General features: G+C 44.4%; 1 protein-coding gene across 1 annotated transcript in view; it reads right to left on the minus strand.

The window, feature by feature from the left end:
- Positions 1–27,575, minus strand: part of LOC144772911 (uncharacterized) — a 2,519,762-nt gene that overhangs the window by 2,320,694 nt on the left and 171,493 nt on the right. The gene's annotated exons all lie outside the window — the stretch shown is intronic.

A 27,575-nucleotide genomic window follows, 5' to 3' on the forward strand; every position in this document is an offset into this window, starting at 1 on the left:
CCGTATATTCAAATGGCTATATTCTATTCATGCACAGTCAAGGCATTTTCATGTTTACACTCTAAATGTAGCTCCTAACAACTACACAGCTTATGAAGCTCTAGAAAACCCATTAACATTTCAAGAACACCAAAATTGGCATGAAAGCACCCTACCTCACGCAACAAAATGATGTTAGACCGGGTCCCCTCAGCAATGATGGAGAAACATGGCCATTCTTAGCTGGATGCACACCACACCCAGAAGTAGCAAATCTAACAGCACCAGAGCTACGCACACTGTACACAAGCCTGGTCAGAATATATAGATGTCAGACACAATTCATCATGCGCACAATGTTAGTAAAACCCACAGGGACTGCTCAAACTGCATAACCCCAATTGTTTACGCCTAGAATTAATCCATTGATAATCAATGCAGTCATGGATAAGGTTACCATCAGACGGAAAGAGATTCCGTACTGGATTGCACAAAAGACAAATAAGCTTGACGAACAAGTTACCTTCGGTAACAATATATCTGTAAGAAACATTAGTTAGTTAGATTCCTTACCTTAGAATAACCCCCAGGCGTCAGACTGGATCCGGAAAATTTTGCGTAGCAGTACCCTTGCGCGTCGGTAGGTGTCGTCTACGACTCCGCGTCCGTCGTCGGCGTCATTGGCGCCGGGATGAGGTCGCCAGAGTACTTAGACGCCGCCCTCACGCGCTGACGTCAGTTCTTATGCACAGCTTTTCCGCGCCAGAAGCACAGAGCCATGATAAAAACCGACACTGGTGACATGAAACTAGGGCCCTGAAAGGGATGACCTTAACCCTAGATATCGGTTCGAAGAACGGGGAGGATGGGTGGGGCGGTAAGGAATCTAACTAACTAATGTTTCTTACAGATATATTGTTACCGAAGGTAAGTAACTTATTCATCTGAAAGAAACACATTAGTTAGATTCCTTACCTTAGAATAGATACCCCAGCAATACCAACCCGGGTGGTGGGTCTGCGAACCAAGATCACACCAGAAAGTCCCGGAGAACGGAACGGCCAAAGAAGCCATCGCTCCAGACTTGGCTGTCCAGATTCCTTACCTTAGAATAGATACCCCAGCAATACCAACCCGGGTGGTGGGTCTCCGACCCAGGGCAGTAGTAGCCGGCGTGGCCCGAGTGGAATGGGCCCTCAGCCCAACAGGAGGCTCCTTCCTTGCCAAAGAGTAGCAAATCTTGACGCACAAGACGACCCACCGAGAGATGGTTAGTTTGTGCACCACCCGTCCCTTCTTAGCGTCCACGTAACCAACAAAGAGTTGGTCATCCACCCGGAACTGGCGTGTGCGATCCAGATAATAAGAGAGCGCACGTTTTGGGTCCAGACGGTGGAGCCTCTCTTGCTCTTTCGAGGGATGTATGACGTTATAACGCATGCTTTTACCACGCATGCTGTTACAACGCAAGTATTACAACGCAAACCTTTACAACGCATAGCGCTTTGGGGTGCTGGATAGTGAATAGTTTAATTTACTATTCCAACTCCAGTCCCCGTGGACACTAGGGAAGGTGTTGGATAGTAAATTAAATCTATTCCCTATCCTAGAGCGTCCTCCAGCGCAATGCGTTGTAATGGTTTTCGTTGTAAAACCTGCGTTGTAAAAGCACTGCGTTGTAAAAGTTTCGTTGTAAAGGATGTTTCCCTCTTTCGAGGGATGCGGAGGCGGAAAGAAGGTGGGCAAGGTGATGGACTGCCCGATGTGGAAGGCTGTGACTACCTTGGGCAGGAAAGAGGGTCGTGTCCACAACACAACTTTGTCCGGATGGACAGAAAGGAAAGGAGGTTGTGAAGAGAGGGCCTGGAGCTCACTCACTCTCCTGGCAGAGGTGATTGCACCCAGGAATGCAGTCTTAAGAGTGAGAAGACGAAGAGGACAGTTATGAAGTGGCTCGAAAGGAGCACACATCAGATAAGTTAGAACAAGGTTCAAATCCCACTGCGGCATCACGAAAGGAACAGGAGGAAACATATGAGTGATGCCCTTCAAGAACCTATTTACAACAGGGGACTAGAACAAGGAGGGCTGATCAGGTAGCCTTAAGAAGGCGGAAATGGCAGAGAGGTAGCCCTAAAGATTACCCAGAGCAGAGAACTTCTGGGCAAAAGAAAGAAGGAAGAGGAGAACCTCAGAAGTGCGGAAGAGAGTGGATCCACAGCCTTTGCTGTGCACCATGCCACAAATTTGTTCCACCTGCAGGCGTATACCGATTTTGTGGAGGGACGCCTGGCTGCCAGAATGACATCGCAGACTTCAGGAGGCAAGTCAAATGGCCTCAACTGACTTAATCTCCACGCATGGGGGTGGGGACTGGACAGGTTCAGGTGGAGGACTGTACTCTGCTGCTGCACCAGAAGGTCCTCCTGAAGAGGCAGACAAATCGGAGGATCGACTGACATGCTGAGTAGCTCGGGATACCAGTATTTTCGTGCCCAATCCGAAGCCACAAGGATGACTTGGGCCCGGTAGCGACTGATCTTCTTCAGCACTCTGGGCAGAAGTGGTATAGGCGGAAAGGCAACTCCGGCAACTCCACTCGCGACGAAAAGTGTCTCCGAGCAAGTTCCGCCTTGGAAATTCCAACGCGCAGAACTGATGCCATTGTGCATTCTCTTCTGTGGCGAATAGATCTAACCATGGCTCTCCCCACTGCTGAAAGAGACCTTGTGCCACGTCCGAGTCCAGACGCCATTCGTGATCCATCATGCATCGACGGCTGTGTTCGTCCACTCTGGCGTTCAGGGAACCTTAATAACAAAAGAATTACGCTGTTCCCTGGGGAGTTAGATGAGGGCGTAACCAAACCCAACAGAGAAAGGACGGGAATGGGGAATCCCCCTTTCGGAACTAAAACCCTCACACACCCAGCAAGCTAGGTGTCATGCTTCATCATTTGGGTCCTGCTCCATGTCAGACTGGCGCTGCAATGTCTGACGGGCTCCCATAAAAGGGCTCTTTACCGGAGATCTTCTGTTCCTGCCAGTTGGTGCATGTGGGTATGAGGGTTTTAGGAAAAGTGTAGACGTATGTGAAAGCGGGAATTAAAAAAAGTTAGTTAATCCACGGCGGTTTTTAATGGTGTGGTTCACTACTTTACTAAAAACAGTGGGTAGATTAAACACGCTAGTGCTAGGATACAGCAGTGTTTAATCTACCTGAAGGTCGACATGTTTCATGCTCAGAAGAGCAATTCGTCAGGACCTAAAAATCAAAAGTGGGTGCTACACAACAAGGGAAGGGGTGAATACTACCTTCCACTCGGTTAAATGAAGGCAGGCCGGGTGGTCCTGCTATATCTTAGTGGGACCCTACTAAGACCTTTGAACGGCGTCAACGGTCATCTCGTGAGTGCTGGTACCCTAAGGTGAGGTACCTGTCCACAGTCCGGACTTCCCTGTTACACCTACCCGCATCCGCCACCTGGTATGATGCACCAGAAGGATGCAGAAGGCCATCAGCCCCAGAAGCCGCAGCGTCAACCTCACCGAGACTCGGGTTAAAGGCTTAAATATCAGAATCAGAGCCTGAAATTCCCGAACCAGCTGTTCGGGATGATAAACCCAAAACTGCGCCGAGTCCAGAACCGGTCCGATGAAAAGGAGCTTCTGAGAGGGGCACAGGTGCGACTTCAGCACATTGATGGAGAACCCCAGCAAGTGAAGGAGGTCGGCCGTAGTCTGAAGGTGGCTGACGACTGTCTGGGGCAAGCCTGCCTTCAACAACCAGTCGTCGAGGTAGGGGAAGACTGATACCCCTAACCTGCGCAGATGAGCTGCTACCACCGCTATCACTTTTGTGAACACCCGTGGGGCGCTGGTAAGGCCAAAGGGGAGCACGGTGAACTGGAAGTGTTCATGGCCTACCATGAACCACAGGTAATACCGGTGGGCCGGCAGGACGGGGATGTGGAAATACGCGTCCTGCAAGTCCAATGCTACCATCCAGTCTCCGGGGTCCAGGGCAGCTAAGACCTGAGCCAGAGTCAGCATATTGAACTTCTCCTTCCGGAAGAAGCCGTTGATGTTCCGTAGGTCCACGATAGGGCGTAGGCCCCCTTTGCCCTTCTTGGGATCCAGAAAGTAGTGGGAATAGCAACCATACCCTACTTCTGGCTCGGGAACACGCTAGATGGCCCCTTTGGACAAGCGCGGTGGTACTGCGGTGGCATGGCTGGAGGGGTCGCCTCGAAGGGGAGGGAGTAGCCCCTTCGGACGATTTGCAGCACCCACCTGTCCGAAGTGATGGTACGCCAGTGAAGGAGGTGTCCATCCCTGTTTCAAGCAACAATTGCCATAATTTAGACCTGTTTACCCTATCGAAAGTGGACATTTAGTCCATGAAAGCAAATACCATACGCACTTTTTTGGCTAGGGTATATTTTTTGGTTATCATGAGTAGGTTCATAGTTTGCTCCACTGTGCCCCTACACTTACGAAAGCCAAACTGCAGTTCAGATAACATGTATTTTTCTTCCAGCCAAATACTAAGCGATCTAAAATTACGTTGCTAATTATTTTTGCTGCGGTATCCAATAAAGAAATAAGGCGATCGCAAGCAGAATCGTCCCTGGCACCTTTCTTTAGGAATTGGCAAAATCACCGCCGTTGACCATGGGTGAGGTAGGCCTTCCCTTAGAGCAGCGTTAAAAACCATAGTTAAAATTTTCGGTAATGTACCCGAGTCTGATTTATAGAGGTCTACAGGTAGCCCATCGGGACCAGGGGCTTTCAGTGCGGACATATCCTCAATCGCTTGCTGTACCTCCTTTACCTCAAACCATAATACAAGTGGTGTAGTACTTGGTACCCAGGAGGAGTCAGTTTGTTTTGTAGCCACCTCTGCATAAATCTGCTCAAAGTGACCAACCCACCGATCAGCAGGAATAACACACTCAGGGCTAGATGTAGGTAACTTCAATTTACCGACTCATAAATACCGAATTTTACCGATCAGGTATTTATGAATCGGTAAATTAGACGGAGGGAGATGTAGGTAAATTCTTTTTTTGAATTACCGATTCTGTAAAAATTGGTATTTACCGAATCGGTAAATACCGATTCGGTATTGCCCATGGATTCCTATGGGCCTTGAAGCCGATTTCTGCAAAGGTGCAGGGGGTGTCACTTTGACACCCTCTAGCACCCCAAATACAGGCACGTGTTACATGTGGAACACATACATGCCCTAAGGGCATGTCTGTGTGTCACATTGCACAGGCGTGCATGCACAGATGTGCATGCACACCTGTATTCGGTATTTTACCACCCAATAGGATTGGGTGGTAAAATACCGACTCTTAAGGGCCTGTGGCACTCTGTGAAGTGCCACCTACATCTCATTTACAGAATCGGTAAATTTACCGATTCGGTATTTTACCGATTCTGTATATTTACAGAATTGGTAAATTTACCGATTCTGTAAATGAGATGCCCCCTACATGCCAAATACTAAATACCGGTCGGTAACGGCCGAAATCGGCCGTTACCGACCCGTATTTGGGCTCCTACATCTGGCCCTCTGTACTAGTAGTATTATTGTTTCTTAAAAAAGGAGCTGCTTACTACCTTCCAGAAGTTTGCACTATTGGCTTGGGTACTCGCCTGAGTTAGGTCCTCATCTGCCTGTTCCCTTAAAGCAGCTATCTTTAGTTTTAGAGCAAAGTCATATGCTCTCCTTTGGGTTTTAATCATTCAAAATCCCTGGGTGTACTTTTTAACGCAGCCATAAGGGCTTTGTGAGTTTTAGAGCAATCAGCATTAAACCTTTTAGCCTCATTAATACCTGCTAGGCTCTTTTTGCCTGTTAGTTTTTATAGCAATTCACTTCATCAATTTGTCAAAAGCCTCTAGGACTTCCGTGGGCTCATTATGTACATTGAGGCACTGCTCAATATCTTCTTTGCCCTCAGTATATAGCTCTGCTAAGGAAAGCTCGGGGACAATTTTCCCCCAACTTATTTTCCAATCCTGATCCGTAGGCTGAAAATCCTCATTTACAAAGGTCCTTGGCTCGACACCCCGAAAGACCATTAGGCCCTTAGATTTTAAAATAATCGGGTTGTGATCGCTGAAGCCAGTCCAGGCCAATCTCACTTGCCTCATATTTTGGTATAGAGGGGCCGATATGACAATATAATCTATAGTCTAACAGTTCCCTCTCCCAAAGAAGGAAGGTATTATCTCTGCTTCATCCATAGACTCTAGGCAATATAAGTTGTTACTAGCTAATAGACTTTCTAGCCGGGCACCTTGAAATGAATGTTCAAAGTGGGCTGCGGGTGGTAAATTGTCAAAAATCTCCCTCTCTAAAAAATTTTTTAAAGGGCAACGGTGTACGGTAAATTCCCCATTATAATTATTTTATAGGGGGTGTGTCTATCCTGTGCAAAGTCCTCCATAAAGCTTTCAAGAGCAATTAAATGCTCACTGTCAATATCCCTACAAAATTAATGATAGAAATGTATTATCACCAAAGTTATGCTACTCGGAAAAATGTATTCTATAGCTAACAGGTGTGGTGAGGAGCTGGGCAAACCCTTAACAGTACATGACAATTTGAGCGATATTTAAGTGAGCAAACCACCCTTTGCTCGCCCCATTCCTGATGGGGATGCAGATTTAAAGAATGAGGCAAAACCATCCATTACAAAGGAGTCAGACGTGTCCCACGTTTCTTGCAGTGCCATGATGTGATCTGTTTTTATTATTGCTGCCCACTGCTCTGCATATTTTCCGCCTTCAACCCTGCAATATTCCATGACATGAAGTTATACGCGACGTAATCGATTGCACTGTTAGAGGAGGGTATAATATCAACGGGTTGGCTGTCAATCGATCCTATAAAGATCCTTATTGGGGCAAATCTATTTGTGAGAGGGATTGTTGTATTCCTAATAGTACACACTTGTTGTGTTTGCAACAACCTCCCTTGAGGCCACTAAAACTAGTGCTCTCACTACTAGAATGTAATGGCCCTTCTGGGTAGAAAAAGGAAAGTAGAAGAGCCTGAATTCACATATACGAATCTGCTCTCAACAGGCCTTGTATCAAGGCTCTTGCGCGTAAAGGATGGGTTACATTAACCACAACACAATCCCCAGTCGAGTATTTACTTGTGGTATTTCCCACCCAGCCCAATCTTCTGGCCATGCTAACATTAGGAATAATAAATTGGCCACCTATTAGTGATTTGTCCGGAGGGTGTTGCACCTTATATATTAAATCCATGGTTGTCTCTTTGGAGTTTTCCTGTAGGTGAGGAACTCCTACTAGGATTGTCACAAACAGGGCTGATTCGGGGGGGCAAGTGTAAGAAGTCGGTCTCTGTCTCAACAGGCTATTTGGATTAAGTGGTTTCAGGCCAAAGTTCTCAGTCCTGTGGGTCACTCGGGTTTCTTTTGGCACCACCCCTAGTAATTCATGCAGGGCTGCATCTTGAGCAGCTCCTTCAGCCCTACCATTTTCTGGGTTACCCATCCTTCCCTGTGCACCTGTACCGTGTGGATTGTGTACTAAGTCTGGTTGACTGCTGGGTCATCCTGTTACGTAGCATTTTAGAATCCAAGCGTAATTTACCGATTCATGCCCTTATATAGGTATAATTCACATTGCCCTTATATAGACATAGAAATCATACCCATATTTAGACATAACCCATCCAGTCCAAATACAGGCATGGCTACTTCCACTTGTTCCAAAAAGCCACAACGATTTCTTGGAAAACTCGGCTTCAGCAGTCAGGGACATCCCCTTGCTTGAATATTGATTTGTCTTAGAAATCATGGAGTTTTCAAAGAACTACCATTCCCTTGGGGTGCTTTGATGATGTTATTATGTACGAATTTATGTCAAACTAGGCACCTTCAAGGTATAAATATTCCTATACTTGTCCTAGCAAAGGGACGGTGGTTCGGAGCAGCTCAACTATCTACTTGCCCGACGCAGCTCGCTACAGCAAGTGCCGAAGGAAGCCGACCCTCCAGCTGACGCACTGATCAAGAAGCTGTCCTTTCTCTCGCTGAGAATCCAGCTCCAGTGTTTCCAAGCTCCCCTCGCGGGGAGTTGGGAAATCAAGTCCCGAGACAGAGATACCAGAACTCCTTCATTCTAAAACCAAGGTATGGAGCTGATTAGACCCTAAGAGAAATCTTGGATAGATTCTTGGCAAAGACAAACTAAACCTATGCTACACCCCACTTACTTCTTCCCTCGTACTAGAGTTATGTTAGGTACATCGGGGTAGGCGTATTTTAGAAGCACCAGTTAAGTACCTTTTAGCCTTTGTTATTTATGTATGTATTTATCTATGGTCTAGGAACCATACAATGCTTTTACAGTATTATTTTATAATACTCTTCTTACTGTATGCATTATACTTTGCAACAAGTATTACGATTGTAGCAGTTCATTTTACTTGCTTGAGAAAGAAGACTGTTCAATAAACCCTTTTATTGAAAATGCCCGTCTTTCTATTTCTCTGCACCTCTGATGAAACGAAGCATTCACGATTGACTGAGTAAAATATCTATCTATTGTTTCCACGACTCTGAAGATCAGTTTTATTCTTGGGGAAACAAAGTTGTCATGTTTATGCGGTTGTCAAAAACTAATCTCTTCTCGTTTATTCGAGAAAGTTTCTACTGACCTCTGAGCTAGCTGTCACTCACAATTAAGTCTAATATATTTGATAGAGACCCAGTCGACCTAAGTCCTACGTGACTTTATGTCCCCCACTCAGGCAGTGCAATGTGGAGTCCCACAGGGCTCGGCGCTGAGCCCGGTCCTGTTCAACATATATGTGACCCCCCCTTGCTAAAATAATAAGATCATTTGGATATCAGGTGCTATCCTACGCCGATGATACACAGATCATTGTTTCAACAACCCAACCTGGGCATGACTGTGCGGCAAAATTTAAGACCTGTATGGAATCTGTATCATCGTGGATGATAAGGAATTTTCTCAAGCTGAACGGTGAGAAGACCGAGGTTCTGGTATTTGGTGGGAACCAAGATTTGTGGAGTGAGGAATGGTGGCCCACCTCCCTGGGCGAATGCCCACGCCCCGCCAAATTTGCTAAGAACTTAGGTGTAACTATAGATCCTTCCTTGTCATTCGATCTACAGGTCAATAAAACGGTTGGCACCTGCTGCTCCATTATTCGGACCCCAAAGAAGATAGCTCCTTTCTTATCCTCTGAGGCGCGGAAGCAAGCTACGGTCGCCTTGGTATTGTCCAGGATCGACTATTGCACTGCTCTTTATGGTGGGATAAATAAGAAAGCGATCCAAAAACTACAGGTAACTCAGAATGCGGCCGCCAGGTTAGTTCTGAATCTGCCTAGACGATCGTCAGCGACAGCGGCCAGAAGAGAGCTACACTGGCTGCCGATCCAGGCGAGAATTTCATTCAAGATTCTATGCTTTGCCCATAGTGTGTTTTTCGGATCTGGTCCTGAAGGAGTTAAATCCTTATTGTTACCTTATATTCCCCGCAGAGACTTGAGATCTGCCTCAAAAAATTTGCTTACAGTTCCGAGGGTCAATAAGGCGAGATGGGGGGGCAGAGCATTCTCTCTGCTGGCCCCCAAATTATGGAACTCGCTCCCGTCGGAAATTGCCAGTCAACCCTCTTTGATTGTTTTCCGCAAACTCATAAAGACATGGCTGTTCTTATCAGACTATTAATTCCAACGTGACCGGCGTTCACTTCTCTGTTTCTGTCCTTTAGCCTCAGTTGTGTTTTTGTCTTTTCCATCTGACAGCGCCTTGATGCCCTTATTGGGTTAAGTCTTCTTGCGCGATAGAAACAATCACTCATTCATTCATTCATACGTCAAATCTATAGGATATATTATATCAATCCGCAGAGCCTATTGGGAATATAGGAACTACACTACATGGGGCCCAATGTTTGGTAAGGCTAGATACTAGAGTAAGTCAGTTGTGCTTTTCAAAGAGACCCCTTTTTCCCGTAAAATACTCCAATAGATGTCTGGAGTGGGTAAAAGGATAAAATATCTGCCAGTACTGAGTAGGACAAAAATCCTATGTATTCGTTTTTGGTTTGATTCAACCTTGAAGGATACAGTGTTCCAAAATTTTGTGCACCTTATCTTTGTTTCCTTGAAACTAGCTCTGCAATGTCGCTTGACGGCAAAAACGGGACCCGTGGAGCCGCAGCAGCTGCAGCCCAACCGGGTTTAAACATTACAGGTTTCCAAGAAACTGACCCAGGTGCTATATTCATCCCGGAAAACTTAAGGAAAACCATCGCTATAAAACTTATAACGAATGGCCTATCACCTAGAAGTGTAGGGTAATTTTTGTCATAGAGACACAAGAATATCGGCAGACAGAGGTATTCTATTCATGGATAATCTTCCCTGAAGCAAATGCAGTATCGCATGTGTTTCACTTCTACAAAGTAGAGGATAATCCAATGGAATACGTTCCTTTTGAGGACATTGAAATTCCACTAACATACCAAGAGCATCAGCTCTGGTTTAAAGGCACCCTACATCAACAAAATCACGTTACCAGGCTTGGTCCACTAGGTAGACCAGGAGCAACATGGCAGGGACTTGCAAGCTATATACCAATTCCTGACTTTGAAGAAATGTCAAGTGAAGAACTATTAGTTCGACTAAAACAACTAATACAAATACATAGACAATTGGTCCAATATGTCATGCGGACTCTAACAGTCCAACCTCCTATAAGGATTCCACAACAAACCCTCCACCAGGAGAACACAAACAAAATTACACCAGAGACTATACAATCAGTCATTGGTAAATTACCCGCAAAAAGGGAACAAATTCCATTCTGGATAGCTCCAAAAATTACTCAAATCGAGGCAGTATTTCCTGACAGTACACCACACGAGAAACACAGAGTTCTAACAATCTGTTTACCAATGGGGATCACACCACATCTGGAGGACTGCGACACTTGGGGTACAGTCTTTGCTGCAATCTATACAAAAACACATGGTGTTCCGTCTATGGCGGTGATACCAGACGTCCTGAATCAGATTCAAAATCAATATGGGGCAGAACCTGCTTTAAATCTGGGTATGAAATTACTGAAAGATTTCAAACAGGTCTCAGCTATATTATCTATTATTAAAGGTGAAGCAGCATCTGTGGTGATCCGCCAAAAAATAAGAGACATTGATGTAACTGAGCAACCATATGAACTGGCCAGAATAATTGAAAAATCCTACGACTAACTAGGAAGAGATAGTTTGGGTGGGAAACTAGTCAAGCCCCAACTAACAGAAAGTTCTGAAAAGGTCTTTATTAAAAACACTCTCACTACTCCTAAAAAGAAGTGGGAAAATACTAAACAAACTTCTAATGAGAAGCGTTCTCAGTCCAGAGGAAGGTCTCCTCAAAAAAAGTCCTCTGAAAAGAGGTATAACCTCAGGAACAGGGATAATTTGAGAAAATCTGATAGATATCAAGATACTGATACACGTTCCTTTCGTAGCTTTCAGACTTCCTCACAGAAATCAGAAAGAAGAGGACGGTCAGAACACAAGGAAGAACACATGAAGTCCAAAGACGATCAACACGTTCCAAAAAATAAGAAAACCCAATTCAACAAAAAGAAGGTAGCAGGTCTAAAAATCAGACATGCCGAGGATCTTGAGGACACAACTCAAGAACGGGGAGTGGGCCCAGACAATGCTGGACAGCGCAGCAGAAGTCACCATAACTCGCAAGATCTTGAATGATGATCCGGAGACAGTGGACTTGAATGAGTACATTCAAGTTGAAACAGCTGATACCAGGGTTAGTGTACACCATAAGTTATATGAAGTAACGCTCCGGATGGAGGGGGACATAACAAGGAAAATAAGAGCACTCTTTGGGGAGAAGCTCTCTAAGGGTTATGACATTCTTCTAGCTGAAAAAGACTGGCCACCAAAATTTGTTAGGGAGTTCCCACATGGCGAAGACATCATTATGCCAGCCTTCTCAAATCATATTCAAATTCATTTAAAATACACCTATGTCAGAAATGGGGCTGTACCCCAGGCCCCAGCAATATATGAAAATCATGTGAGATGGGATGAGAATTCCCCTCACCATAAAATCCAGTTAAAAACTCAACCAACTGCACAGAGGCAGTATCCAGTTAAGCAAGAATCTAAAAAACAGGTCAGGGAGATATTAGGTCAACTTGAATACCAAGGGGTGACTGAAACATGCACCTCGTCAATGAAGAATCCTTTGTTTCCTGTTTCCAAACCAGACAATACATATCGTCTAGTTTTGGACTTCAGACATTTAAACTCTTGTTACAAAACCATTGCAGTACAAAATGCACTCAGTGCAGCACAATTGAATAACATTGTGCGCAAAAAATATAAAATCACATAAGATATTAATAACAGTTTCTTCTGTCAAAACATTGCACCTGAAAGCAGGAACTTGACCGCTTTCTCAATTATGAGGACACAGCGTCACTTCTGTCATCTCCCCCAGGGATTCAAGCATAGTCCAGGGTTATTTTCAGCCAGAGTAACAGAGTTACTACAAACGTATGATGATGAGGCATTATCTTATGTCGATGACATCTATCGAACAGACGATGACTTGGACAAGCACTTGAACAGAGTGAATACCATTATACTTGGATTCGCCTCTGAAGGGTACAAATTCAACTTTATGAAATCAAGAATTGCCCACCTCAACGTCCTTTATCTAGGAATCGAGTTATCAAGTGAAGGCAAAAGCCTGGCAGCCAACTTTTTAAAAAAGTGTGCGCTGCTTCAACTGCCAAAAACACTGAAAAACTTATAGTCAATTCTAGGTTTCCAGACTTTCGGAAGAACATACATTCTAAATTAAGCAGAAAGGGTTAAACCTCTCTACAAATTAATAAAACCTGATTTCAAAACTACTAATTGGACTCAAAAACACACAGAAATGTTGCGTTCAGTGCAAACAGACATGTTAGCAACAACACATTTACAGGCACGCGTAAACGTATGCAACTTTGTAATCAGAATAAACCCAGGAAGATGCGGATTTATGTACTTAACTTCTAATGTAGGTGAAAAAGTACCAATTGCTTACAAATCACACTTGTACTAACAAGCTGAAATGTAAATCACTTCAACAGAAAAAATTCTGACAGCGGTTTAAACTGCAGTAGCAAAAGAGAGAGCTCTCGCACAGGGTAAACACATAATGGTTGTTACTCCTGTACCTGCCTTAGAGGCAGAGACAAAAGCATGCATTCCGAATGCAAAGGCTTTACATGCAAGAAGGATACAGTGGGTTAACTCTCTTGATGCAGCAGACGTTGAATACGTTTTTGACCCTTATTTGAAAACACAAGAATATCTACAATACGAACAAGAATCTCCTCTGCCAACTGAAATTCTGCCTCTGGAACAGTACGAATGTATAATTTATACAGACGGATTAGCACAGCCGGCAATTGGGGGTAAACAAGCTTATAGTGCTGTGTGCTCGATTGTTAAAGGTCGCTGGCGCGATGGTAAATTTCGACCTATGGTCACAAAAACACAATCTCTCGGAGACTGTACAGCTAAGCGAGCTGAACTACAAGCTTTCACGAATTGCCCACACTCATAGTTTGTGATTGGTATTATTGCGTGCAATCTTACAATGAATACTTGCAGAACTGGGTTCAAAACCGTTTCAAAGATGCAAAAGGTGGCACAATCAAGCATAAGTTGCTTTGGGAACAAGTAGTTCAATTACAGCAAGAACTACAAAAGACTTACGAGATCCATGCACTGAGTCATCAGCGTGATGGTGTTCACATTGAAGGGAATTCATTGGCTGATGAAGCCGCGAAGGCAGCTGTGCAAACGGCTTCCGTAGCTGCAATCACGCGTTCGAAAACAAAAATAGACAGCAAAACAATGCTACCTGTCAATGCCACAAGCAAAGGCGGTGCAGTGTTACCTCTAAACTATCCACTCAAATATTCATACATAAGTGATGCTAACTCCGTCCCTTTTGCTCGAATCCCTGGAGTGGGGGATAGAGTAATTCCAAACAGGAGATGTAGATGGGCTTTGATACAAGAAGCACATAAGGGAGAGGGTCTAATACATCAAGGGATCTCTAAATCAATACAAGAATTAAAAGAGACATACTGTTGGCCAGGGATGAATGCCCACATACATGAATTTGCAATTAATTGCCTGACTGCAATGGAGATCGCATCAAAGAGCGCCTCCAGATACCTGACTACAGTGTAGCCAGCCCAGTACAGACACCTTTGTTAGACAGCATTAGACTATCTACACGCAGACGTCCATATGGACAAATGCGGTCCCACAACTATTAGGACAGATTCCTTTGGATGTAGCCTCAGCGCCTGAACTGTTATAGAAGATTTACTAGTCTATATCGACACATACGCAGTCGGCACGCTAGATTCTGACCAGGGTCCTGCGTTTAGCTCCAAAGCTTGCAAGGAGGCCATGGCCAATCTGGGCGTTGTATTGCGGTTATCGAGTCCATTCCATCCTGAGGGAAATTATGTAGTGGAAAGAAAAAAACGGGACATAAAGCAATATATTACAGCTAGGGTATGAGGCTCGGGTGATGGGTGGGTCAAACATCTAATAAGTGTCCAACGTAGTCTAAATAATCTGCCAAGAAATTCTCTGGGTGGAATCCCTCCATAGGAAATCCTTTTTGGTACTAGAATGCTTGTCCAAGATCTTGATTGTCACACTTCAGTGGTGGAACGAAAACCTTTGATATCAAAGACCGTTTGGCTGTTTTGCAGGGTTTAAATGAGAAAATAAGAAGTCAAAGCAACACAATACAGAAGCCAACAACCACTGAAGGAGAACCACCGGTCCCAGCAAGGCTTGTCTGGATTCCAAAGATTGGGGATCTAGTCAGAGAAAAGATCGCAGACAAGAAGGAATTTGGGCCTTCTTACGGAAAACCAGTACCTGAGCTAGTAATCCACGGATCAAGGACAGTGTTACTGCCGCCCTTTGCTGGAAGAAAGGAGAACAGGTTTGTATCTATCGACCTGGTCAAACCACATTATACGGCCGATAATAAGTAGTAGGCCAAGTGGACTCCAAAGATGTAGCAGAAGGCCAAATCTTGCTCACTATCCAAGAGGTTCAGACTGAGAGACTGATAATATTTGAAGACTCTGCAGCACAAAACAAAGGACTAAGCAATACATCTATGGAACTTGTACCTCTTGAGACCCAAATAACAGTTTGTCAAGACACTCCTGTCTACAATGATGTAGCATCTGACTATACTAATATGACAAAGGATCCGGTAGCCCCAGTGATTTCAAGTAATTCTGATGCAATACCTACAATTGACAGAACTACATTGGGCTATTCCATTAACTTTGATATGTTTCCTGAGGATCCCAGTGAGCCTGAAACGACACCAGCAAATAAAACTTTTAAAGATCAAGTAACAGAACTCTTTTAGCAACTTGAAAAAACTTATCTGGTTTCACCATGGATTGAATTTTGGATTGTGCTAGGCTCACTTTTTCCCCTTTTTGGCTAATCCTGGTATTAACTTTGGGGATGCTGATAAATGGAAAATACAGTAAAATGGACACAGCAAGTAAGAACATCAACTTGCTCCTGAAGCCACACAAATCATCACATCGTGAGCAAAGAGACTTGACATCAGTGAACATCGCAGCCATTCCCATACCTGGTGGTATAGCATGGGACAGAACTGATTATGACATCTAAGGCCCTGCAGACCTGTTGCAGATTCCACATCGATTCAAGGTTTCCTTGAATGACTTTCTTTCACCCAGCATGTTTTCTGATGATTGGGACTTTGAGACGCTTAATAATATGATGTCAGATTTAGAGATGTCTGCTAAATTCACAAAACATGAATACTTAGAAGGTTCATCAGATTATGCACAAATGTATTGTTATATTCACTATGGTCATCATTATTTGCACAAATCTGCAACCCTAGAAATGTTTATACTTTCAATCAATGGGAACATTGTCCAACACCACCAAAAAGTGTCCATACTTCTCAGGTTTTAATGTCTCAAATCCAGAAACCTTTTACTTTAAAAATGTTAATAAGACAGGAATGAAAAGTATGTTGTCTAATACTAAGCAAATTTATTTTGCAGCCTTTTATGCCCAGCTGTCCTCATTAGGTTTCGACTTTAGGAGTGACAACATGGAAACAAAAACTGTCTGGGGCTCAAAAGACTGGCAAGTGCAGGGAATAGAAGCTTAATTTCGAGACTGCTTTATCCCTGAACAAATAATGTTTTTGAATGACACTATGCAACAGACATCCTGTCTTGGCCTAGCCAAGATAAAAGATTTGAACAAACCGTCCATACCTTCACCTACACCTGATAGTAAAAACACTTCAGAGGGAGGGGTTGATGTAAAAACTATTCTACTTAAAAACAGAACTGATCCTGATTGGAAGAAATGGTTAATCTGGCCCACAGACACAAATAACTGTCAAGATAGATTCCTGAACAAGACATAAGGGTTACCATTAACTAGGCCAGATCCAAGATATGTTCAGAGACAACAATCAGGGATAATTCCAACATACAGTGTAGGAAAACTGTGCCTTGAGTGGCGCCAAAAATCCACACTACCAGAGGTTAAACAACACTTATCTTTACTTAAAGATGGCATTGATTTAAGGGACTTCTTACAAGGTTCTGCGAAACAACGTCATAAATGTTTCATATATGCAAGTATATATGCCAATTAGCTTGGAAAGTGACATAGGCAGAGACTGCAGAAAGAATACGAGAAATTGATCGTATTAATTTAAAGAAAGCTCTCTCTGTAGTTGACAATAGGTTAACGACTCTGTCCTCCAGAATTTCTTCTTTGGACAGCATAGTATCCTCTGCCATAGACAAAATGGAACTGGACTTGCTCATGCTACAGCATGGACAGTAACAATTACGTTCTATACTGCTTTTAGGCTGGACGTTACAAAATCTTCGTTCTGGATATGTGCCATGGCGTCTAATGAACACCACGTCATTGTTTTCTGTATTTAACCTTACAGATCAACAAATCACTCTGACGCAAAGAGGAACAGACTATACAGTGCTGAGCATTGAAAAACTGGAAAGATTATCATTAACTGTTTCAGAAAAACCTGCAACAGAATGGCTTATACACGGGATAATCACTCTGCCTGTCACAATTTTCAATTTTCAATACTGTTTGAAACATATACCAGTTGCCGTGTATGAAAGGTTGGGTAAGGAATACATAAAGTCAACCTGGGATTTACCATACATACACAGATGTTGGAGTGGGGTAAAATAAGTATTTCTTAGTGGTACACAATGTAAAAGCGCACTAAGCAGTACACTTTTATGTCAGGGTATTCATTTAAATGGAGCCTCTGATGGTTCTTCGCCCAACTTATCCTGCCACCTGCAAGGTTCTCCAGCAGCAGTGATAGATCCAATTTTTAGGCAGCTTTCTAACATGAGCTATATAATGTTGAATGATCACAACTGTTGTGGATTGATGCCTGGAATAGCCTATCTTGTAACTGTGTCAGCCAGGGTCACTTGTTGTATGCAAGTATTTTTTCCTAAAGCTAAGACAGTCAGGGAGTCGCCGCTATGGCCTTCACTGAACATATCTTCTATTCAAATTGATACTTTAAGCAGAATGAAAGCCATTCTTTTACAAAAAACTGTGCCACTTACCTCGTCCAAGGAGAAGTATGAACTACAAGTTGCAAGGTCCTCTGCAGATATACATACCCTTATATCCACAAACTGCCCCGCACATTTTGTAGCAATGTTAGGTCGTATATTAAACATGTCTGATACCAGTGGTATTGGACATGGATTTAAGACACTTTTTTTGGGACTGTTAACACCTTTTGAAGCAGTCCTCAGCATTTTTCCAAACTTCGTGCACTCTGTGTTTGGCGGCCTGCCTCTCATTTTGGGACTCGTAGCAGGAATACTATTTTTGTTCCTTCTGCTCTGATATGGCAAGTCCGGTCAGCAGCGACACCCAGATTACCATCGCGAACACTCTCCTGGCAATGAAGTGTCGTGAGCGCATGATACAGATTATGGGCCTGGCTCGTTTAAGAGACCTGAACACCACGTGGTTCCTATCATTCCGACCAATCTGGCAAGATTGGATCTTACCTGTTCTACGATGCCTGCTATGTGGAGAAGATTGCGTGTTGGACATCTATCTAACTCTCCCATCAGTCCTACCAACCGATGTTGATACCTTGCTTGGTTCAGTAACGGCCCATGCATCATGTTGCCCCCAGCGGCTACCAATCCTGATGACGGCATTCATTGAGATCTCACAGACGCAATCTGCTGACGGTGAGATACGTGGATCGACAGGCACACAGATAACATCTCCATCTCTGATGAACGTTGCTAATGCGGCTAACGCTGGCGGCATCGCTTCACATTTTTGTGCTATCGGTTTACTTAATGAAGTGTTCCAACTGTCACCTACTGTGGTAGACGATTTCTTTGCCAGCTTAGAAGATCTGATGATTTCTTCTAACAACGAGAATGACTTTTGAAGTTAGCACACAGCTTTCTATGGGACTCTGTATTCGACCTTCACTTTTCAAAACAAAACTTCTAACTTAAAAACTCTTTTTTTCTGCAATTTGACTTTTTCCAAAATTGAACTTTTTTTGGCACAAAGAAATCTGCTTAAAGTAGAACTATTCTTAGAGAACAAGAATTCTTTGAAACACTTCTAAGTGACAATATTTGACCTTGTCCACAACTTAAACAGTTTATATACTCTGTCATGGAATGTTCTCGACTTTTCTTCTGTATTTCAGAGCCATTTCATAAATGTTATTCCATGACTCATTCTGATAAGCATTTTCCAATGTCACACTACATGCTTTGAATGAAAATTTTGCTCTTTAAATGTGTACAATGCAAATGCTCATCTTTCGTGTACAGCCATTTCAAATGCATTTCATATATTTTGGGAGGGATTTTTACACATCATGCTTGAGTTATGTTTAAATTGCTTAGAATGTAGTAATATCGAACATAATAAAGTGGAGTGGGTGTTGAGTAGCATTTTAGAATCCAAGCGTAATTTACCGATTCATGCCCTTATATAGGTATAATTCACATTGCACTTTTATAGGCATAGAAATCATACCCATATTTAGACATAACCCATCCAGTCCAAATACAGGCATGGCTACTTCCACTTGATCCAAAAAGCCACAACGATTTCTTGGAAAACTCGGCTTCAGCAGTCATGGACATCCCCTTGCTTGAATATTGATTTGTCCTAGAAATCAAGGAGTTTTCAAAGAACTACCATTCCCTTGGGGTTTTTTGATGATGTTATTATGTACGACTTTACGTCAAACTAGGCACCTTCAAGGTATACATATGCCTACACTTGCCCTAGCAAAGACGGTGGTTCGGAGCAGCTCGACTATCTACTTGCCCGACGCAGCTCGCTACAGCAAGTGCCGAAGGAAGCAGACCCTCCAGCTGACGCACTGATTGAGAAGCTGTCCTTTCTCTTGTTGAGAATCCAGCTCCAGTGTTTCCAAGTTCCCCTTGCGGGGTGTTGGGAAATCGAGTCCCGAAACAGAGATACCAGACCTCCTTCATTCTAAACCAAGGTACGGATCTGATTAGACCCTAAGAGAAATCTTGGATAGATTCTTGGCAAAGACAAACTAAACCTATGCTACACCTCACTTACTTCTTCCCTCGTACTAGACTTAGGTTAGGTACATCGGAGTAGGTGTATTTTAGACGCACCAGTTAAGTACTTTTTAGCCTTTGTTATTTATGTATATATTTATCTATGGTCTAGGAACCATACAATACTTTTACAGTATTATTTTATAATACTCTTCTTACTGTACGCATTATACTTTGCAACCAGTATTACGATTGTAGCAGTTCATTTTACTTGCTTGAGAAAGAAGACTGTTCAAGAAACCCTTTTATTGAAAACGCCCTTCTCTCTATTTCTCTGCACCTCTGATGAAATGAAGCATGCACGATCGACTTAGTAAAATATATATCTATTGTTTCCACGACTCTGAAGATCAGTTTTATTCTTGGGGAAACAAAGTTGTCATGTTTATGCGGTTGTCAGAAACTAATCCCTTCTTGTTTATTCGAGAAAGTTTCTAGTGACCTCTGAGCTAGCTGGCACTCACAATTAAGTCTAATATATTCGATAGAGACCTAGTCGACCTAAGTCCTACGTCAAATCTATAGGATATATTATTCCAATGCGCAGAGCCTATTGAGAATATAGGATCTACACTACAATCCTGTGTGTCATGTACGCACTTTTGCTAGTTAGCGTCCCCTTATTATGTGAGTGTCCTATAATTTCATGGCCATCTGACACTGAAGGATGCTTCTGCCCCACCAGTTCTGTTTCCCTTCTATCCATGGTACTGTTCGTAAAATGTTCATTTGATTGACTCAATAATAATTCTAACTTGTCCAACCGTGCGCTAATAGGAGTTAAGTACATCGTTTGAATTTCTTCGATTTTTAATGAGAGGCTATTTAAAATTTGGCCCAGACACGCGTTAACTTGATCAACAATGGCTGTTTCTACTTGTATTTTTGGCTGCTGTGCCATTCTCTTGCCTCCACAGCCGCCTCTTTTCTTCTTTACTGGTGGTTCCAGCAAGGATGCACCCTCTCCTTGGTTGCCCTCGACCTTATCCATTAAATCGGTGACAACCACTGGAAAGGGCAAAGACTCTTTTGGCTGGGCTTTGGGCTGGGGTATTCGATGGTACTGGACTCAGGGGCAAATCATTCAGTTCCATAGAAAGTTTCCGTTCGGTCAGAGCGATTTCATTTGACAAAACATTTGCTGCCCCTGCCAAAAACGAGTCAAGGTTAGTCACCGCCTTCCCCCACTGGGCCCTCACGTAGACTGCTTCCTCTTGCCCATGGTTTTCCAACCAACAAGGAAACCAGTTGTCCAGGAAAATTATGCTTCAAATTACAGGCAATAAATCCCAGAATACTAAATACTGTGTTTGGAGCAAAATTTGATCATATAAATGGAGGCTGCCAATGAGGGGAATACACAGCTAACAAACTCCCATTCGCCAAGGGCACATAGAGTACAATACTATTTAGTTAGTTAGTTCTCAGGGCGCTCTGTGTCACTCTAAGTCACTCCCAACAGCCTTCAAGTTTATTTGCCCGCTCAGTGCGATAGGTAAATTCCTTATTCACTTAGGTCTCTGGTACATTTCCGCAGGTGGTGTCCAGAAATGACAAATCTAGGACTAGAAGAAAGAGGGGTGGCCTAGCCCTGCCTCTGTCTGGCAATGACTTGCCCCAGCAACAAAGCCCAACATAGCAGTTAACAGGCGTCCTGCGCTGCGGGAGCTCTTTGATATTTTTAAAGCGCCTCCTGACACAGTTTAGCGGCGTCGGAGGTCAGGTACCGCAAGTGGTACTGGGACTTGGAGTCCTTGTTCCCGGTGCAGGTCCCCAGCAACAAAGCCCAACACAGCAGGTATTGGGCGTCTGAATCATAGTCTGAATATCCTGGACTCGCTGCTCGGGAGGATAAGACCAAAACTGCACTGTGTCCAGAATATCTATAATGAAAGGAAGCATATGAGAAGGAGTCAGGTGTGACTTTGTACATTTATGGAGAACCCGAGTGAATGTATGAGGTTTTCCGTAGACTGAAGGCTGAGACAACAGCCTGGGGTGAAGACTATTTCACCAGCCAGTCGTCGAGGTAGTTGAAAACTGGCACCCCTGAACTGTGCAGATGAGCTGCGATCACAGCCTTCACCTTGGTGAACACCAGAGAGGTGCTGATAAGGCCAAAAGGTAGCACGGTAAACTGAAAGTGCTCCGGGCCTACCTTGAACCACAGGTAACGTCTGTGACCTGGCAGAATAAGGATGTAAAATACACATCCATTAGGTACAACTCTGCCAACTAGACTTCTTGGTCTATGGCAGACATTAACTGAGCTAATGTGAGCATTTGAATTTCACCTTTTAGAAGAAGAGATCGATGGTCCGAAAGTCCATAATGGGCCACACCCCTTTGTTCTTTTTTAGGATAAAAAAGTAGCTGGTGTAGCAATCACTGCCTACTTCTGTAATCGGAAATTTTTCTATATCTCCCTCGGCCAGAAGAGCTGTAACTTCCTCTTGAAGTAATGCCAGATGATCCTCCACCAGCCATTCCTGAACTGATGGAATAGGAGGAGGAAAATAAAGAAAAAGAAGGGAACAGCTTTCCTGAATTATCTGCAAGGCCCATTTATCTGATGTTAATAACCTCCAGCAGAGACAATGGTGTTGAATTATCTCTCACACTGGAGCGAAATGGTCTTTCAGAACCAAACGAGGAATGCTTAGGGCAGGGTGGCAGACAACTTCAAGCTACTATCAGAGATCAGAATGAACCGTGTCCATGTCCTCCCACAACTTGGGTAGTCTGCGCCAGACAGTGGCTGGGATATGGCTGATGCAGTTGAAAATCCCTTCCAGAGCCCCAAAAGGGCGAAAGCTAGACTGACCAGGAGGTGTGACTAAGAGGCCCAAGGATCTTCCTGTAGCATGAGAATCCTTGAAGAGCTCCAAGGAAGAGTTCGCTTTCTCTCCAAATAGACAAGTCCCATCAAAGGGCATTACCATAAGATTAGCCTGGACTTCACCCAAGAAGCCATATGTTCTAAGCGTGGAGTGGTGCTGTAAGCCCACCATAGACAAAACCCCTCTGCACAGCAAGTCAGTTGTGTCTAAACCATACCTAATGGTGAATTTTTCTGCATCTCTCCCATCCTTCTCTGCCTGGGAGAATAAGGCCTGGTCCTCCTCAGGGACCTGTGCCAGCACGAGCACCGCTATCTCCCAAAGGGTGTGGGAGAAATGGTCCAATAAGCATGCTGTATTCACCAACCGTAATGCCAGGCTGGTAGAAGAAAACATTTTCTCCCCAGGTGTGTCCAGCCTCTTGGATTCCCTATCCAGAGGAGTGGAAGGGAACGCACCATAGAACATCAAAGCCTAAACCACCAAGCTCTCAGGGGTGGGAACTTGGATTGCCCACACAGGGCGATGGCGGCATGCAATTGTCCTACTCACAGGTGCCCCTGTGTTATGCTTGGACCACGTGCCTAGAAGGGCATCTGTTAGTGCTTCATTAAAGGGCAATAGAGGTTTGGAGGTGGAAGTTTCAGGGTGAAGCCCCTTGGTCAAGAGATTAGTTTTGGCCTACACAGAGGGCAGCTCCAGCCTAAGGACCTCTGCTGCCCACTTTATCACCATGGCATAAGAAGCTCCCTCCACCGTCGCGACAGAGAGTGCAGAGAAGATGTGTCCAGTCCACTGGCTTCTCCAAGATCCTCATACCAATCCAACTATTCCACAGGAACATCTGGTTGTTGTTTCAAAGGGCCCATAGACCATTGCCAAACCACCCCTACCTGAAACTTTCTCAAAACGCACAGACAATGACATAGAACCTCTGGGCTCTGTCAGCGCCGGATTGGGCATTGAGTGACGCTGATCTGACTCCGAACCATTGGGTATAAGGATGGGGCTGGTGCTGCCAGTGGGCGCAGGCAATGCTGGAGGCACCTACATTGGGTTCAACGTCAGGGAAGGTTGCGTTGGCACAACTGGTGTCGACCCAGAATTGCATACATGGGCCCCCACTAGCGCCATGGCTGGAGCCAACAGCATAGTACCCGATGGGGCCCATTCTGACCCTGTGGGGCCCCAAGGTTCACCAGAGCAGTCGGCTCACTCAAATACATGGCACATAGCCTTGTAAAATTCCTTTATTTGGGCTGGGATCTCTCTGGTTTCTGGAAACGGGGGAGGCGCAAAGTTAAACCTGGCTCAGTTACCGGCATGGCGCAGTGGCAGGCACCACATGGTTTAAACCCTGCACCTCTAAGTGACAAACTTAACAGAAAAGAAATCATTGGGTAGGTCTTCTCCAGATCAGTGCCTGACTGGCGTGGAAGTAAAAGAACTGACGTCTGCGTGTCTGGTGGCACCTAAATAGGTGACCGCAATGTCATAACCGATGTTAACAATGGTGACAACGTCACACAGAGCCAACTGAGCCCCCGGCAGCTTGCATGGGTACTGCTCATGCAAAAGTTTCTGGATTCTGCCTGATGCCTGGGAAATTCCATGATAAGGAATCTGCATCTAGAAGTCTCTAGCAGGTTGACTCTACCCGTCTTACTTTGGATGGTTGTGCTCCTGCCATACTTGTTTTATTAGGCCTCTCTGAAGCTTTTGACACCATTTCTCATCGAGTTAGGATTAGCAGACTGTATGAGATTGGTGCCTTTGGGATTTCTCTGCAGTGGTTAGCTGATTTTCTAAAAGATCAGACCCAAATTATTAGATTGGTCCTTTTAAATCTCAGTAGGTTCCTCTCACGAAATAACTTTGCTTACATTTACTCATCTTCATAATCAGCCTTGAATATTTTGTACGAAAGTTCAAGTTCACTGCGCAAAATGATGTTGTTTATTATTGTTCGCTCGGTCACAGCTTTGTCAGGGTAGAGTCAATAATGGCAGCCTGACGAACTTCGGAATGGCAACATGGGTGATGTTTATTACAAAAATGACATCATTACTTTGTTCAGTTAGAGGAACATTTCTCTGGCACTGTGATGTCGCTCCATATCGGAATTCCAGCCCAGCTGATTCCTGTTTAGCTCCTGCAAGGGATGAAGCATAGCTCTCCACCAAAATGGGCTCCCTGATGACACTTACCCACAGGTGACGGAGAAGTGAGATCACTCTACAGAGATTCTGGCAGATTCACCCACCGTAGGCACAGTAGGATAGGTAAACCTTGGTAGGAGTACAAAATATAATGGTACTTATATGCAAGCATGTAATATTAGTAACTGTACAATGGTTGATTTGTTTATATTCTCCACCATTATCATAACGCTTATCACACTATCCTGTTTCCTTCTACTGATAATTGTAGTGCACATATTTTGCACAAGAATCATATTTTTCTAAAAATATTGAAACACCAGATTGTATATTTCAAGTATATGTTTTTGGGTATGCATGAGTTACCAAACAAAAAGGTTCTAGATCTGTTGCCACAATTTCTTTGGGGAGTCAGCGTTGTTATGTTCTGAGGATGCACATTCCACCAGTTACCTTGCCACATTAGGGGTACATATGGCGTACTGTGAGCATGCAGTACTAAGCCCAACATATCCTAAAGGCGTGATTAGAATCAGTCTTGCATAATTTTGACATTTATGTTGTCCAACAAATAAGCCGTACAACAACCGTACTTGTTTGAGACTCACTTATGGGTTCAGACAGACCGCAGGCCATTCATATGTATAATGCAGATGAGGGGTGAGAATCCTAAACTGTTGAGGTAGTCCATCTCCCTACAGGGAATGGACTTATTGGTGGAACACCATCCTAGAACAGAACACATCAATGCTGCTGGTCTTGCCAGGTTCTTCCACCTTATCGAACAGAACTCCTAAGGGGTTGCGTAAATCTATCCACTTTTCGCTGGGGGGACACGTGTTAGACATGGCCTTTTTGGTGTGGTTTCCCCTTCATTTTTGCTTCCTGACCTCCTGTTTTGACTGTGTGCTGAACTTCATTTTTGCTGGGTTTAAGACTCTATGAGCCAGATGTAGTTAATTTTAATTTACCGATTCTAAAATACCAAATTTAACCGACTCAGTATTTTAGAATCGGTAAATGGGATGTAGATTAAAATTCGGTTACTGAATCGGTAATATTCGGTATCATCCATTTGGTATTTACCGAGGCCCATTCATTCCTATGGGCCTCTAGGCCCATAGGAATGAATGGGATTTACCGAATCGATATTTACTGTACCGGTAAAGATCGGCTATTCGAAAACAGAAAAACCCCAGGATTCAGTCAATCAGGTGCAACCACCCCCATCCCAACCAGGAAGTGGCCACACCCATGCAGGTGCAAGCATTTAAAAGCTGCTGGAGAGGCTGTGAGAGCAGAGCAGAGCCCTTGAGCCACAGGAAAACGTTACTCCTGGGAAACTGAGAAAATGGCAAACAAAGACACTGATTGGTAAGGTGCAGAGAGGAAGGGGAAGATCAAATTCAGCACCATGGAGCTGCAGGTTCTCGTGGAGAAGGTTGTAAAGGAACATCAGAAATTGTTTGGTAAGCAGTCCCTGCAGGTGGCAGAATCTGCCAAAAGGAAGTTTTGGCTGGCAATACAGTCAAAGGTAAATGCTGTCGGTGTGACCCCGCGGGAGATTGACGACCTGAAGAAGAGGTGGTACGACCTCAGGAGCTTAACAAAGCAAAAGATGGCGGAGCTCCACAAACAGGCGAATCTGACTGGAGGAGAGAGGAACAGGGCACCTGCCCTGACTGAGCTGGAGGAGCTGGTGGAGTCCACCATTGAACCAGACAGCGTCTGTGGGATTGGAGATGCCACCAGAAAAGGTAAGAAGCATGCACAGCAATCACCCCCACACCATCCCCTTCCCTTTTCCCTTCCCCTATGTGGTAGTGTTAACCCCACTCCAGTAGAGGTAGCAATATACACCAGCAATGCATTATGGGAGATGTAGTCATTCAAACACCTACCATGTCAGACAGCACACCAAACAACAAGGCATGAGACACACATCAGGGATAAGCAAGATGAGGCAATAGTGACAGTGTATCAGAGATTAGAATTTAATTGTATAATCAGGGCTGCAGGACCACAGAGGTAATTTTCAAATTTCTGTCCACGGGCGAGACAACTCACAGGCGTACTAAGGAGAAGGAAGGCAGTGCGCCGGAGAGGGAAGACACACAGGAGGCCAGCACAAGTGCAGGGAATCCCACACAGGAAACTGTTGCACCAACAGCACAGCCAGCCTCCCAAGACCTTCCAACATCACCACAGCTGCAGGCATCTCCAGAGCGTTTTGGCTCCCCTCTCCTCCTGTCTTCACCTGAACTGCTTGCGTCTCCGGCTGACACAATACCTGCAGTCCGAAAAAGCAAGAGGCATGAAGTTGCCACACTAGTGGAAATGTAGCCATCAACAGGAGAAATGGTGGGGGGTGATACACCAAGCGTGGCTGGTGAGGAAAGCCATGCCAATCAGCAGTCCAGCGCAGAGGTGGTCCACACAGGTACCAGACACCGCAGGGCCAGAGACAGTAGTGATTTGCAACATGGCGAGGGTCTCAGTGTCTTCCGTGGACTGGAGGGTAGCATGGTTAAAATTCAGCGCATGCAGGGGAAGGCCATCCAGTCTGTGCAATGCCAGATGAGGAACCTGAATCAAAACATGTCAAACATGGAAAAGGGCATCAGCTCAATTGCGGAGGTAAACAGAGAGATGGTAGCAGGCATGAGAGAGATTGCAGGGGGCATGCAGGACATGTCCCAGTCCATGTTGCTCTTGTGCTCAAAGCTTGACCAGGACAGGGCAACAAGGTGGAAGGACAGGCAGCAAGCACAACAACACACAAAGGTAGTCAACCGCCTG

Source organism: Lissotriton helveticus, chromosome 8, assembly GCF_964261635.1.
Source record: "Lissotriton helveticus chromosome 8, aLisHel1.1, whole genome shotgun sequence".
NCBI lineage: Eukaryota > Metazoa > Chordata > Amphibia > Caudata > Salamandridae > Lissotriton > Lissotriton helveticus.